This window comes from Podarcis liolepis (genome assembly GCF_965112155.1).
Source record: "Podarcis liolepis genome assembly, chromosome: 17".
NCBI classification, from domain to species: Eukaryota; Metazoa; Chordata; class Lepidosauria; order Squamata; family Lacertidae; genus Podarcis; species Podarcis liolepis.
The window spans coordinates 5,876,043-5,890,487 of NC_139571.1; the positions used below are offsets into that span (position 1 = coordinate 5,876,043).

Here is a 14,445-nt window from a genome sequence, read left to right on the forward strand (position 1 = left end):
CAAACAGTGGTGGTTTCATTTTCATTTCTTTTCTTTTTAAAAAGACGAGCTTCTTCAACCCTGCCTGCAAGCAAATAACTTTCGATTCAGAAGCCCCGATTTATCAACGGATCCCTAAGCATTCTGCACGTGTTCAGATGCACGATTGTCATTTTAACCTCTTCTCTCCCCCGTCCAGTATTCAAAGCAGCTTCTGGGGGTCAAATTGAACTACACTGTTTAGTATAGCTTCTTATTCCGTTCCCATTTTTTCGAATGGAGAAAGGCGGGATTGAGTGACATCAATCCACTGAGAGAGGTTTGGAAAGCGGGTGGTCTCCCAGATCTACGGAACAATCAGTAAATCAATGATTTCCTTGCAGCTAAAAAAATTGTGTAGGATCGGGATGAAGGAGTACTTGATATCGGCTGGATCTGGTCCTTTGTTTTAAATGCCAGTGGCCAGCGAAGTCAAAACATATGCATATGCAGAGACCCCTTTCTTTCCCCTCCTCACCTGGTAATCGCAACCTACGTCTTCTCTCAGCCCCCCAAACACACACCTGAGATTATAAACGGCAGGGTCTTCCAGGATTAAAAGGGCGTGGAGGGGCTTCCGAGGAGGAGAGACCCCCGCCCCCTCACACATACATATACACGCAGCAGGGATGTTCAGATCTGTGTCTCCAGCGCCCGAAGGGTTAAAGCAGAGAGCAGGAGAATAAGGCGCGCACACGCGCGCACATGCACACACACACACACCCCGACACACACACACACACACACACACACACACACACACACACACACACCCCGTCCGTCGGGGTGTGCAGCCAACAGCCATCCTGCACGACAGCCGGCCTCTGCGTGTCTGTGTTTGTGTGAAAGTGGGAGACGCGCGCACGCGCCACCGGGAAAGAAGGATGACCCGCCAGGGGCCGGACGCGAGGAGGTAAACAAACAATAAGACCACCTCCCCCCCCCCCGCATTCCCGCCCGCCGTGTCTCCGCCTCCCCCGCCCCATCTCGCCCTCCTGCTCGGAACCCCAGGAAGGGTGAATCCCCCCCCCTGGACGGAGATTCCCCCAGACCCCCTTGTCGATGGGGCGGAAGAAAGCTGGCTCGGCCGGCTGGAGATGGGGTCGGCGCCGGGAGTGAAGACCCCGGCCACACATACACACACCTGGCTTGTTTACACGGCGAAAAGGAAAAGCCCAACCCGGATCAAGAGGGAATCCACATTGTCGGGTAGGAAATGGTAAGCATTCAGGGAGATGGGCAATTGAGGAGGGGGCCTCTCATCTATATATATGTGTGTGTATATGTGAAAATATATTTGTTTTCGTAGATTTTCACGGGTACAGGAATGCAGGTTTTGGTGTCCTCGGGTGTCTTCCCGTGTAAAAGTTGGGGTGTATCTGGAGTCTCTATTGTAGTTCCCTATCCACCCACCTTAAAAGTTTCCAGGGGGTGGGGGGCAAAACCGCTCACCCATCTATTTCAGGGTACGAGGTGGAATATTGTGGGGAGGGGGAAACAGCCTTGGCGGTGGGCCAACCCTCCAACAGTGTGCTGGGGCTGGGAAGAGGAGGAGGAAGAGATGAAAACAACACAAAAGGGCAGAATTGGGACGGGAAGACTTTGTGCTCCATAGGAATTCCTTAGCTCTGATCCAAGGGTTTTGTGTGTTGTGCATGTTCTGTAGGGGCGTCGGGGGACAAGGGATCGGAAACCACATCTTTATTTAGATTTAAAGTCCGCCCCTTTCCTATGTTTCAAGGCAGATAAACGCATGCATGTTTCTCTCGGCTATCCTGCAAGGCGGCGTAATTGCTAGCATTGCTCCCATTTTACAGATCGTAAATTAGCAAGGAGAGACAGGGGCTTGCCCAGCACCAGTACCAAGATCTGTGGCAGGGCTGGGATCCGTGGTCACAGCTCTGTTCAATGGCTCTAATGCAGCCCCGGGTGTAGGAACTGTGGGGATGGGTAAGGACAGCAGACAGAAGATCTGGTAAAGCACATCGCTTTGCCTTTAAGCAAGTCCCCCCAGAGTTGTGGCAGAGCAAAACCCCCAATCTCTCATTATAGGACACCCTGGCAGGCCTGTCTAGACCACTTCCCACTCCTCTGCAGGAGAATCTGTGTGAGTTGGTGGGTATGATTAAGTATCAGCTGCTATATATGGTAATGTTGGTAGGGGGCATGCAGCGGAAGGGAGCCTTTCTCCCCACCTCTGGAGAGTCAACAGAGGGCAGAAACCTCATGAGATGGACAAATGACATTTGAGTGATACCTGGATGTGGACACTGTGACCTTTTCCCCTCCTCTAGTCAGGAAGCGGCTGTGATTTGGTGTGGGCTAGTGCATTCCTGGCATAATAACCCCTCCCTGTGCAGGAGAAGTGTCTGAACCTTGAGTGTTTGGGTGAAGGATCGCTGCATAAACAGCTCCTCTCCGCAGCCACCCCAGAAATAGAAGCCTTTCCGTCTTGGAGAAATAAACCTCTTGAATACACAGTTGCTCAGCCTTAGCCAGAGAGGCGGCTGCATCGCTCTGGCAAGACAAACTTGCACTTCCCATTTGTTTGGGTCTTTGGTTCTGTTTGGGAAGATACAATCCCCTTGTGAATTAACCTGACGCCGAGACCAAAACCACCCTCTGTAGTAACCAGGGCTGACACCGATCGTGGCAGGAACACACCCACCCATCTCATATCACACTGCGAATTAGCCACAGGGACCGGTTAAATATTGAATGAGTGAAACAGGGCAGAAAGCAGAATGAAAGGAGACCCAGCCTGATCAGGGGCAAAGCCTGCGGGAGACAGCGGGTCAACAGCTCAGCAGTGTGTGGAGGGGTGCCTGAGAATTGGGACCCCTGTGTTTGGAAGCGACCCAAACAGCAGGAGTAAATGAAGTCTAGGAAGACCAAGGCTGTACATGGTGGAAGCTGCAACTTCTGGGTCCTGTTCCCAACTGCAAAGCAATTGCTGGCCTAGTGCAGGGAGACTGGGAGCAGCTCTGCGGCAGGCTGACCTAGTTTAATTTACTGGGCTGGTGGTGAATCCCATCGTCTCCTCTCCCCCACCCCCACTAAAACCGGTGGAAGAATCAATGGGATTTTTCTGTAACTAGAAAGCAGACACCAGAGGGGTAGACGTGCTAATCTACTCCATCAAAGATAACAAGGACGCATGAAGCTCAAAGTGGTACAGATTTATTGGGGCATCACTTGATCCCACTTTTGTCAGGTGCAGACATCATCTAATAACTTAACCAGCGGCTGGGGGCCAGGCCTGGGAACTGAGAGAGGGCCGGATCAAAGGAGAAACAAGCTAGAACTCCTGGATTTGAATGTGTGTGCCAGGTGTGCACCCTTGATCAAATTTGGATCAGGACCCACAAGCCAGTCCAGGATTTCCACCTCCGAAGGTTATTAGTAAGGACTTGTGCCAGGGTGGGGTGGGGAGAACACAGATTTGGTCCAAGGCAGATCAGCTGCTTCTGTGTTGCTTCCTGAGCTGTTCCATTCCTCCAGGGAAGCCAGGGAGGAAGGAAGCACTTGGTGAATTGCCTAGCAACTATCTAACGTTGTTACCATTGGGAGGGAAGGGTTGCAGGGATGTGGGTGGCGCTGTGGTCTAAACCGCTGAACCTAGGGCTTGCCGATCAGAAGGTCGGCGGTTCGAATCTCTGCAACGGGGTGAGCTCCTGTTGCTCGGCCCCAGCTCCTGCCAACCTAGCAGTTCGAAAGCACAGCAGTGCAAGTAGATAAATAGGTACTGCTCCAGTGGGAAGGTAAACGGCGTTTCCATGCGCTGGTCTGGTTTCGCCAGAAGCGGCTTAGTCATGCTGGCCACAAGACCCAGAAGCTGTCTGTGGACAAACGCTGGCTCCCTCGGCCTATAGAGCGAGATGAGCTGGGACCTAACGGTCAGGGGTACCTTTACCTTTATCTGATGTTGTTACCATTGGGAGGGAAGGATTGCAAGTTTGTGAGCTGGGTCCACTTGGTGGAAATTGTAGAGAGACTGGCCTGAAGCATCTAAAACCTACTGGAACAGGAAGTGCAGGAACAGGAAAAACTGATTATACAGTGAAGAAAGCTTTGGCGGGGGCAATGAGAGGAGAGAGGAGAACATATTTCAGAGGAGTTTATCCCCCCCCCCGCTACAATTTCCAAACTACAGTTCACAGTATTGTTGGGGAGAAGTTATGTGTCTTTAATGTGTGGTGTGTATGCAGCCAAGACTGAGAAGGAAACAATGGTTTTGTTTTAGTTGACTGTACGCACGCACCCGTGGGAGCCTTTTTGGCTGGAATGTGGGGTAAAAACCGTGTGTTTGTGTGTCTGTGTGTCTTTGAAGCTCAGAGGCTAATAGTTTTCACAAGTCCTAATGCAAGGTGCAGTCCAGGTCTCCGCTGTGTGTGGTGCATTCCACGCCCTGAGTGCTTTCCTTTTAAGCTGGACTTTTTATGTTCACGATCCACATTCCTTCATTCCCCTCCTCAGGGCGGGTCCAGGAGAAAGGAATCTGGGCCCAGGGAAGGGAAAGGAGACCTGTTGTAGAGGCTTAGAACAGGAAGAAGAGAGCGCCCTAGACTTCTGCTGTGTTGTGTGCGGATGGTGGGTGAAAGGATTTAGAGAGTTAAGCCCTCCTAATGCAATGGCAGGGAGCTTTGAGGGGCCCCCTTGTCTCCTGATGGGAAGGGGCATTAGAGGGAAGGAGCAGGGAGAATTATTCATCCGGAGTCCTTCCCTGGTCTCCCCCTTTTTTCCCCTTTCTAAGCCGATTTAAAGTCAGGTGACAGCTTCTTCCCCTGCAAACTTTCTAATCCCAACTTCAATGGAAGAGGAAGGAGTGGGAGGCAGACGGATAAGTGGGAACCAGAGAAAGTACTTAGTGGTCTAATCCTCACGCCCCCCCCCCACCCCAACAGACCCCAAATCCTGACTTCCACTCTCTTGGCCAAAATCACCTAGACTCACTAAAGGAGGGACAAAGCCTGCGGGCATCTTGCTGGGCACTTTTGAGAGCAGAATGTGGGACCAGATGTTCTCAGCTTAGGTCTTTATAGAGGTCCAGATTCTTTCTTCTCCTGGGTCTCCTCCCTCTCCTGTTGGAAGTGCTTGATGGGAAAATGATGAAATCAGTTCACGGGGTAGGAAGGTAGCTCCATGGGGCCTCATCTTTATGACAGGAGGGTGGCCTCCAACATTTCTCCGATGAAAATAGGGACGCCCATCACCAGTGCTTTGCTTCTAGAAAAAAAGGTGCCAGCGCTGTATACCCATGCGAAATCCCAGAAAAAAACCCCACTGATAATAATTTTATCACTTAGACTCACTCTGTCCCCTTATATGGGATTTGGTATATAAATTTCCCCTTGCCTTTTTTGCTGGCCCATGTAGGACCAGCATGGATAGCTGGCTCGGGTGAATACCTGATGTTTCCGCCCTATATGGTCTTGATTTATGGGCTACTACTAAAATGAGGCTGTATTTTAAGCTGTATTTTAATTAACTGTTTGTTGTTGTTCTATTACATTTTATTGCAATTCATATTTGGTGTTAGCCGCCCTGAGCCTGGCCGTGGCGGGGAGGGCGGGGCATAAATAAATTTATTATTATTATAATTATTATAATTATTATAATTATTATTAATTATACCCCTGGGTTTTCCCAGCCACTCTGGGCAGCTTCCGTCATATATAAAAACGTGACAAAACATTAAAAAACTTCCTTCAGATGTCTTCTAAAGGTTGTATAGTTACTTAGCTCCTTGGCTTGGGGGTTGCATAACTCCATACCCTCCAACATTTCTCCAATGCAAATAGGGATGTCCTAAGGAAAAGTGGGACCATCCAGAATCAAATCAGAAACCGGGGTGGCTTCTGTAAATCAGGGACTGTCCCTGGGAAATAGGGACACTCAGAGGGTCTGGTGTGATGGGGGCCTAATTTTCCACCAGGCCCACATAGCCAGCCTTTTCCGTCAAGTCTGAAGTTAGAGCGAAACCCTCTCTCTCCCACCTTCATTCTGGCTCAGCAATTCTCTTTCCGTGGGAGGGCTTTACTAACAGGCAAATACCAATACAGGCATAATAAAATGGATTCTCGAAGGGGAGATCAGTTAGAAAGGAGTGGCTGGTGGTATTTTTCAAAAAATAAAAATGAACCTACCCTCATGAGCCGCCACAACTGAGTCTCAGGGGCTGTGTACACACTATGCATTTAAAACACATTTTTCTCCCCAAAGAAAACTGTAGTTTGTTATGGGTGCTGAGCATTGCAGCACTGCAAGGCATAAACTACAGTTCTCAGAATTATTTGAGGGGAGAAGTATATGGTGCATATGCAGCCGATCTAAGCCTCGGGAGATCTGCTGGCAACCCTAGGCAACCCTCGTTTCATTTCCACAGTCCTCCCCCCAACCTCCTGCCCCCAAAACACATTTCTTGTCATGAAGCCTTGACCTCTAGACACTTTTGGAAGTTATTTCGCCTGCTCCTGGCTGAATGTGAGAGCCAGTGAACCTTGTGCTGGCACCCAAAAACGCTTCGTCATCAATTAAAGTGCAATTATTGGATCAATATCCATGTGCAGGTATGTTTTATTTTAGTAAAACTGAACTGCAAGTATTATTTTTCAGTGTTCCCTGATATGCCCTCTGTGGGACGGAGGTTGGATCCAATAACCATGACGTTATTTTCTTTATGGTTTCTTTGTTTTGTACGTTTATTGCCCTTCAGCAAAGTGTTCCCAGGCTGGTTTCTAGCAAAACAAAATAGCAATAAAATCGATACCAAGTTGAACACAAATAATCACCACCAAGACCCAGAAATTAAAAGCAGCTGATCAAAACAGTTTAAAACACACACCTTAAAGGCCTCGGAGAACAAAAATATATTTGCTTGGCACTGAAAATATATCCTGGTTGGGCAGGGAATTATAGAAATGGGGCGTCATTTCTGAGAAGGCCCTCTGCCCTGTCATCACCCAGCCCAGCTTAGCTCAGGCACCCAGTATTTTTTTTCCTGGGGGGTTGCAGGGGTACGCATACCCCTAAACATTTTGTGAATCTTTGTAGTTTTGTCCATTTACAGTATTTATTTTTTTCCCTACTTGAAATATAAAATGGTGATTTTCTTGAGTCAAAATGAGAGTAAAGGTAAAGGGACCACTGACCATTAGGTCCAGTCGTGACCGACTCTGGGGTTGCGCTGCTCATCTCGCTTTATTGGCCGAGGGAGCCAGCGTACAGCTTCCAGGTCATGTGGCCAGCAGGACTAAGCCACTTCTGGCAAACCAGAGCAGCGCATAGAAATGCCGTTTACCTTCCCGCTGGAGCGGTACCTATTTATCTACTTGCACTTTGACGTGATTTCGAACTGCTACGTTGGCAGGAGCAGGGACCGAGCAACGGGCGCTCACCCTGTCGCGGGGATTCGAACCGCCAACCTTCTGATCGGCATGTCCTAGGCTCTGTGGTTTAACCCACAGCGTCACCCGCGTCCCTCAAAATGACAGTACCCCTAAACATTTTTTTAAAAAACCACTGGGGGCACCTAAAGGAGAGCCTGCACTAATGGCTGTTGCATTCCACTACAAATACAGTTGCTCAGATCAGGCTTCTCTTATTAACAAACAGGCATAATCAAACAGGCATTTACAAACAGGCATAAACATAGGCAGCAAAATATAATGTTTGTTTCAGCAGAACATGTCTTCATGTTGAAAGTACCAGATTCTGGAGCCAAAGAACGATGATATTCTTGCAAGAAGCATCCAGTTGTGTTGGGCTGGTTGTTGCTGGGATCAGAATACTGGGGAAAGCGGCAAGTGAGTTTTTACTTTTCTCTCAGAACAGCAATACCTTTTGAACAGCTAGTTGTTTTAAAATATTGAAAGAGAACAGTTTTCTTCTCTTTGGCCCATAAATACAAGGCCAGATAATGAACATTGTTAACTGGGAGATGACGATACATTTGGTGATGTGTCTACACCACACTGGGCATTTTGTGTGCGTGGAAAAGTCACCTGAATTATAATGTGTATGCATATTAAATAAGCTTATCATGGTGATTAATAATAACAGCAATACTAACAATGATAAGTGGGCGTGTAGATTGTAACTGTTACTGGTGGCAGACCAGAATGTCTGATGGCCGGAGCACTTTATTTAAAGCGTATAATGAAGTATAATGACACAACAATTGGTTCAGAGGGGTTAACTACATCCATAGCACATAGTTGGTGGAGCTACAAGGAGGTATAACCTTGCAGACCTTCTAATTAATTATCCACACACTTTCCCAGAGTCCATTTGCATTTAGACAAAAGACCTCCTGATTACATTTGTTGACATGGGCTAGAATAGCAAAAGGGAGGCATGAAGGATCCCAGCTTCCAATGGTCGGTTGCTACTGGGATTAGCTCAGAATGGGGAGCAGATTTCATCCTTGCCATCAGCCGTTGGGAAGAATTTCTCCCAGGAGAAAAATCCTCTGAGTGGTACCATGTGTAGAGATGGATGTGATTCCTGGCAGTCCAGAGGCACAACCACATTTGAGTCAGGCAGGTAGTAATCTGGTTGTCACTGTCTGAGGCCAAGGCAGACCGGAGAGCAAGTTGCAAGCTACGCAATTGCAGTTTCATGTTTCCTCAGATTTTCCACACTGAGGAACAAGGTGTGGTTAACTGTGGACCTCCAGATGTTAACCACAGGTTAGCCACCCCACCCTTAAAAGGTAAAGGGACCACTGACCATTAGGTCCAGTCGTGGCTGACTCTGGGGTTGCGGCGCTCATCTTGCTTTATTGGCCGAGGGAGCCGGCGTACAGCTTCCGGGTCATGTGGCCAGCATGACTAAGCCGCTTCTGGAGAACCAGAGCAGCGCACAGAAACGCCGTTTACCTTCCCGCCGGAGCGGTACCTATTTATCTACTTGCACTTTGTGCTTTCGAACTGCTAGGTTGGCAGGAGCAGGGACCGAAAAACGGGAGCTCACCCCGTCGCGGGGATTCGAACTGCCAACCTTCTGATCGGCAAGTCCTAAGCTCTGTGGTTTAACCCACAGCACCACCTGCGTCCCTGTGTCTTTAAAATCACTGTGGCCCCTTGTGTTACCACAACTGCTGAATCAGGATAGATAGATAAAACTTTATTCGCATTAGCCAATGGCCATAACAACCGTAAACCATTACAGTTGTGCGAGGCCTTTCTTAGGCTGTACCAGGCGTTTCTTGCAGCTCTCTGTCTTTTCCATTTAATTAGTTGTTTGTACTTCCATCTAAAATAAATGTATGTAGTAAATAAGAGAGGCGACCTAGAGGTCCTATATATATGGTAAGCTCTCTGTAGGTGTCCCTTTGCCTGTTTGCACTCAGAGTCAAAGGTAAAGGTAGAGGGACCCCTGACAATTAGGTCCAGTCGTGGCTGACTCTGGGGTTGCGGCGCTCATCTCGCTTTATTGGCCGAGGGAGCCGGTGTACAGCAAACCAGGTGGCAAATTCCGTTAACCTTTTTGTGGCAGTATTTTGAATAACGGTTGTTAAGTGTAGTTGCTGAATCAGGAACTTTTGCTGAGCTTTGGTGGTACCCAAGTCTGGTGGCTGCCAGCAGGCAGCTGCTGCTTCTTCTTCTACCCCAATATTACAGTGAATATGTTTGTGGATGGGCAGCCTTGAAGCCTGCCTTTAAGATGCATTTAGCGAGTGTGTGTGGCAGCTGCTTTGGGGATGGAGGTCGTTGTTTATACAGTAATTCCTTGCCTAATGAGGCAGCTGCTTACAGATGAAATATATTGATTTGTATCCCCCCCCCCCCAATGAACTCACTACCCACCTCTCCATTTTATTTTCACAACATCCTTGTTAGGCGAGTCGGGCTGAGAGATGGTAACTATTCTGATGTTACCTGGCCCGCTTCTGGGCGGCCTGTTTATTGAGTGTTCATCCTGATTCGTTTGCGGGGAGGTTAGACGCTGCTGCATCAAAGCATGTATTGCCGCACACTTTTCGGTGCCTTTCCCCAGTTACTTTCCTTATTGCGAAAAGCTGGGCCTTTGGGGGATGGTTCATTGTGAAAGATTTTCCAGTCGGAGAGAATTGCCGAGCCTGAATTTGCTGGCATGTGATGGAGGGCAGGCTGCGGCAGATTGAGTGGACGAGACCGATAGCGGGTTCAACAGTCAAGAAGGCAGTTACTGAATGTGCTGTAGGGAAATGAGGGGCAGATGGGGCTCGTCAACCTGGGAAGATAGCCCGTCTAGGAGAAGGAAAGCCTTCGCTGCCTTGTAGCTGTTCTCATTCGTGAGAAAAGTTTTGTGTGATGGCCTGACGGGGCTCGGACTCGGAACCAGAGGAGTCTCAGTCTGCACCGGATCCGTTGCCTCACGCATCATCTGAACCAAGTCTGGGGCCTGATCCTGAAGAGCCCCAGTCTGCACAGGTTCCCCTGCAACAAACACCATAGCTGTCAACTTTTCCCTTTGAATCCTATTCGGAATAAGGGAATTTCCCTTTAAAAAAGGGAAACGTTGACAGCTATGAACAAGCACCAGCTGGGCCGAGTCAGGGGCCTGAGCCTGCCCTGGCTCCAGATGTGGGGATGACCTCGTTGCCTTCAGCTGGGCCATCACTTACAGCTGCTCCACTACTGGCTGGGTCAAGAGAGGTTGGGGTGGCCCCTGGGTCTAGTAACCCACCGACGTCTCCCAAGCTGCAGAGACTAAGGTCTGAGAGAAGGAGAGACCTGAGTACTCACAGGAGGAGTGCTCGCCTTCAGGTGAAACAGGAAGGTGAGTCACCGGGGAATCAGGACCGACCGCTACCCTGACAAAGATAAAAGGCTGTCAGACCCTGCCCCAAGTTGCAGGAGCAGCATTGCTAATTGCTAGATCCTGCACCTGTCCTTGCCTAGTTTCCTCCCTCGTGTCCTGCCTTGGCCCTGTCAGACTGATTCCTAGCAGAACCTTCAGATTCTGGACTGGACCTGGACCGTGTTTTCATGAGTTACCCCTGGGCTCAGCACACTTTGGGAGTAAACTCCGAGGGACAGTCAGTACCCACTGCTTTGTGTGACATCTTCGGGAGAAAAAAAGTCTAAGGAGTAAAGTCTACACAAATCTGGAGTGGAGTCCCTAAGGCGGTTGGATGGTGCCTTGTGCCCCTCATTCCGGCAATCAAGCTGGCGCCAAACGTCTTGCTCTGCTTTCCTTTGGACCGCATCAGAGAGGCCAAGAGGAGGGTCTTGTCTGGGCATCCCAGGACCTCCATACACACTACCGAGGCTTGCACCCCAGAGAGGTCGCTTGGGTGCTGCAAACACAGCACAAACAATATGGAATGGAATCAGCACCAGCCTGGAAGGATTCCCAGATGAAGAATTGATTTGAATCTTTAACCTGGGCCTTCTCAGGAGCCCCAACACTGTAGCCCACCAATGATCGGAAATAATAATAGTAATAGTAGTAATAATAATAATAATTTCTTTACACCCCGCCCATCTGGCTGGGTTTCCCCAGCCACTCTGGGCGGCTTCCAACAAAAGATTAAAAATACAGTAGACACTCAGGTTGTGATTCGGCGCGTCTGCGCATGCACGATTTAGCGCTTCTGTGCATGCGCGACCGCCAAAACCCGGAAGTAACCCGTTCCGGTACTTCTGGGTTTCGGCGGTCCGCAACCCGAAAAAACGCAACCTGAAGCATCTGTAACTCGAGGTATGACTGTACATTAAAACACCAATCATTAAAAACTTCCCTAAGCAGGGCTGCCTTCAGATGTCTTCTAAATGTCAGGTTTAACTTTTTGACATCTGGTGTTCCACAGGGAGGGTGCCACTACCAAGAAGGCCCTCTGCCTGGTTCCCTGTAACTTCGCTTCTCGCAGTGAGGGAACCGCCAGAAGGCCCTCCCCTTGCTGCTGGACTCCGGCTGTCATCATCCCTGATCGGGCTGGTGGGGGTTGGGGGGGGCTGCATTCACGATGGCACCGGCAGACATAGAAGACTGCGTTTTCCAGAGAAGGTGGAGAGAGATGGCGGGTTCTGGAAACTGCTTATCTTTGATGCAGCCTCCTCTGAGGGTAGGAGCTGGCGATTTATGACGGCGATCCCTCACCGCCTGCCGTGGCGCCTCTCCAGTTGGAGAGTTAGGGAAGGGTTGCAAGATGCTGTTGGTTCCCGTTATTGACCAAAGGAGGGGGGGGCTGGCGTGGGAGGATCCGGGAGAGCTTTGTTCACTTGCCTGCAGCCAGCAAAGCAAGTTTCCTGTGGCAGGAAACCCCAAGCTCTGCAAGTGCACTGGGAAGAGAATTAGCCAGGAAAGGTTTATTTCACATGATTCCTTTTCCGGCTTGGGGAAAGAAAGAAAGAAAAGAACCTAAATAACCCCAGAGCTGAACTGATTTCATTTGTTTCTTTTCCGCCTGTCACGCAAAGTAAGAAAGAGAAGGGTGGGAGTGATCCATGCCATTGTGATTCCATGTTAAAAGGAAAATACAAAACAGGCAAGTTGGCCTTTTTAAATTATTTATCTCTGGATAAAGGAACCAGTGTTATGTCGAAAGCAGGGAGGGTGCGCAGCTGTATATTATAAATATTAAGATTCTCCTTTTAATATAGTCCCATCAATGTACACAGTGATTCATGGAGTTTCCATACACACGAAAAAAGTCTGATTCCAGAAACCTAACAGTTTGACGGCAGAAGAGGCGGTCAGGGCAGGGTTGCCATATTTCAAAAAGTAAAATTCATTTTTTTTTAGGAAACCACGAAAATTTTTGAGCTTTTTGGGTGAGACCACCCCCAAAAATTGTGATTTTGAGCTTTTGTAGCCATTTTTACACCTGAAAACCAGGACATAAGGGAAAGAAAGAAAGAAAGGAAGGAAGGAAGGAAGGAAGGAAGGAAGGAGGGAACGGGCAGAAAGTGTGGGGGGGAGGAGAGTCAACAATAACAAGCCACAAATACGACAAAATGACCATTATATCCTGCATATTGAGGCTTGGCTATTTCTGTTATCGGTAGAGACTTGTCTGTGTGGGAAAGCTAAATAGGTTCTGGACTTGGTGTTCTGTCTTCTGCTGGGAATATTTCTGATAGGCTGGAGATGAGCACAAGGAAGAGTTTAGCAGGGTGGGCCACGTTATAGATCAAGGCCCAAAAGACCTGATCAATAGGCACTTTTCTGCTGCAAGAAATAAGACAATCACTAGGGGGCATTGCTGTGTCATAAGGACGGTTTCCTCTTTCAACATCCCCCCCCCGCCCCCCAAAAAACACTCACTTGCAGAGGGTCTGTTTTTGGTGGTGAAAGAAAGCACTGCAGGTACGGAGAAAAACAGCCCAGGCTTCCGGGGAATAATTGCTGGTTTTGTATTTCCAAAAAAAGATTCTTCGCTTGGTTCTCTGCCTCAAAATACCTCTGGATTGGAAGCAGCCCAGAGTGGCTGGGGAAACCTGGCCAGATGGGCGGGGTATTTTATTATTATTACAGTGGTGCCTCGCAAGACGAAATTAATTCGTTCCGCAAGTTTTTTCTTCTTGCGAGTTTTTCGTCTTGCGAAGCACGGTTTCCCATAGGAATGCATTGAAAATCAATTAATGCGTTCCTAGGGAAACCGCCTTCAGACCAGGTCCGGGGACAGTCTGTCCCCAGACCTTTTCTGAAGGCTGGCGGGGGAAGAAGGAGTTCCCCGCAGGGCTCTCCAAGCTGCGGATAGCAGCCTGCTGCCCCGCACGAGGGGCGCTGTTAAGCAGAGCGCCTCTCGCGCGGGGCAGACATTCGCAGCTTGGGGAGCCCTGCAGGACTTCCCCGCAGGGCTCTCCAAGCTGCGGATAGCAGCCTGCTGCCCCGCACGAGGGGCGCTCTTTAGCAGAGCGCCTCTCGCACGGGGCAGACATTCGCAGCTTGGGGAGCCCTGCAGGACTTCCCCGCAGGGCTCTCCAAGCTGCGGATAGCAGCCTGCTGCCCCGCACGAGGGGCGCTGTTAAGCAGAGCGCCTCTCGCGCGGGGCAGACATTCACAGCTTGGGGAGCCCTGCAGGACTTCCCCGCAGGGCTCTCCAAGCTGCGGATAGCAGCCTGCTGCCCCGCACGAGGGGCGCTCTTTAGCAGAGCGCCTCTCGCGCGGGGCAGACATTCGCAGCTTGGGGAGCCCTGCAGGACTTCCCCGCAGGGCTCTCCAAGCTGCGGATAGCAGCCTGCTGCCCCGCAGGAGGGGCGCTGTTAAGCAGAGCGCCTCTCGCGCGGGGCAGACATTCACAGCTTGGGGAGCCCTGCAGGACTTCCCCGCAGGGCTCTCCAAGCTGCGGATAGCAGCCTGCTGCCCCGCACGAGGGGCGCTCTTTAGCAGAGCGCCTCTCGCGCGCAGACATTCACAGCTTGGGGAGCCCTGCAGGACTTCCCCGCAGGGCTCTCCAAGCTGCAGATAGCAGCCTGCTGCGCCTATCCGCAGCTT

General features: G+C 49.9%; 2 protein-coding genes across 4 annotated transcripts in view; both read left to right on the forward strand.

Moving 5' to 3' along the window:
• Positions 1-14,445, forward strand: part of LOC310696923 (uncharacterized protein) — a 164,588-nt gene that overhangs the window by 110,554 nt on the left and 39,589 nt on the right. The gene's annotated exons all lie outside the window — the stretch shown is intronic.
• Positions 765-14,445, forward strand: part of CCDC120 (coiled-coil domain containing 120) — a 41,831-nt gene continuing 28,150 nt past the window's right edge. The window contains exon 1 of one of the 3 annotated variants that reach the window (XM_083483053.1): positions 765-931. The gene's annotated coding sequence lies outside the window, so the exon portion shown is untranslated. Of the gene's footprint in view, positions 932-1,039; positions 1,238-14,445 lie in introns of those variants that run through there. The other 2 variants (XM_083483049.1, XM_083483052.1) reach the window with 2 other exon arrangements.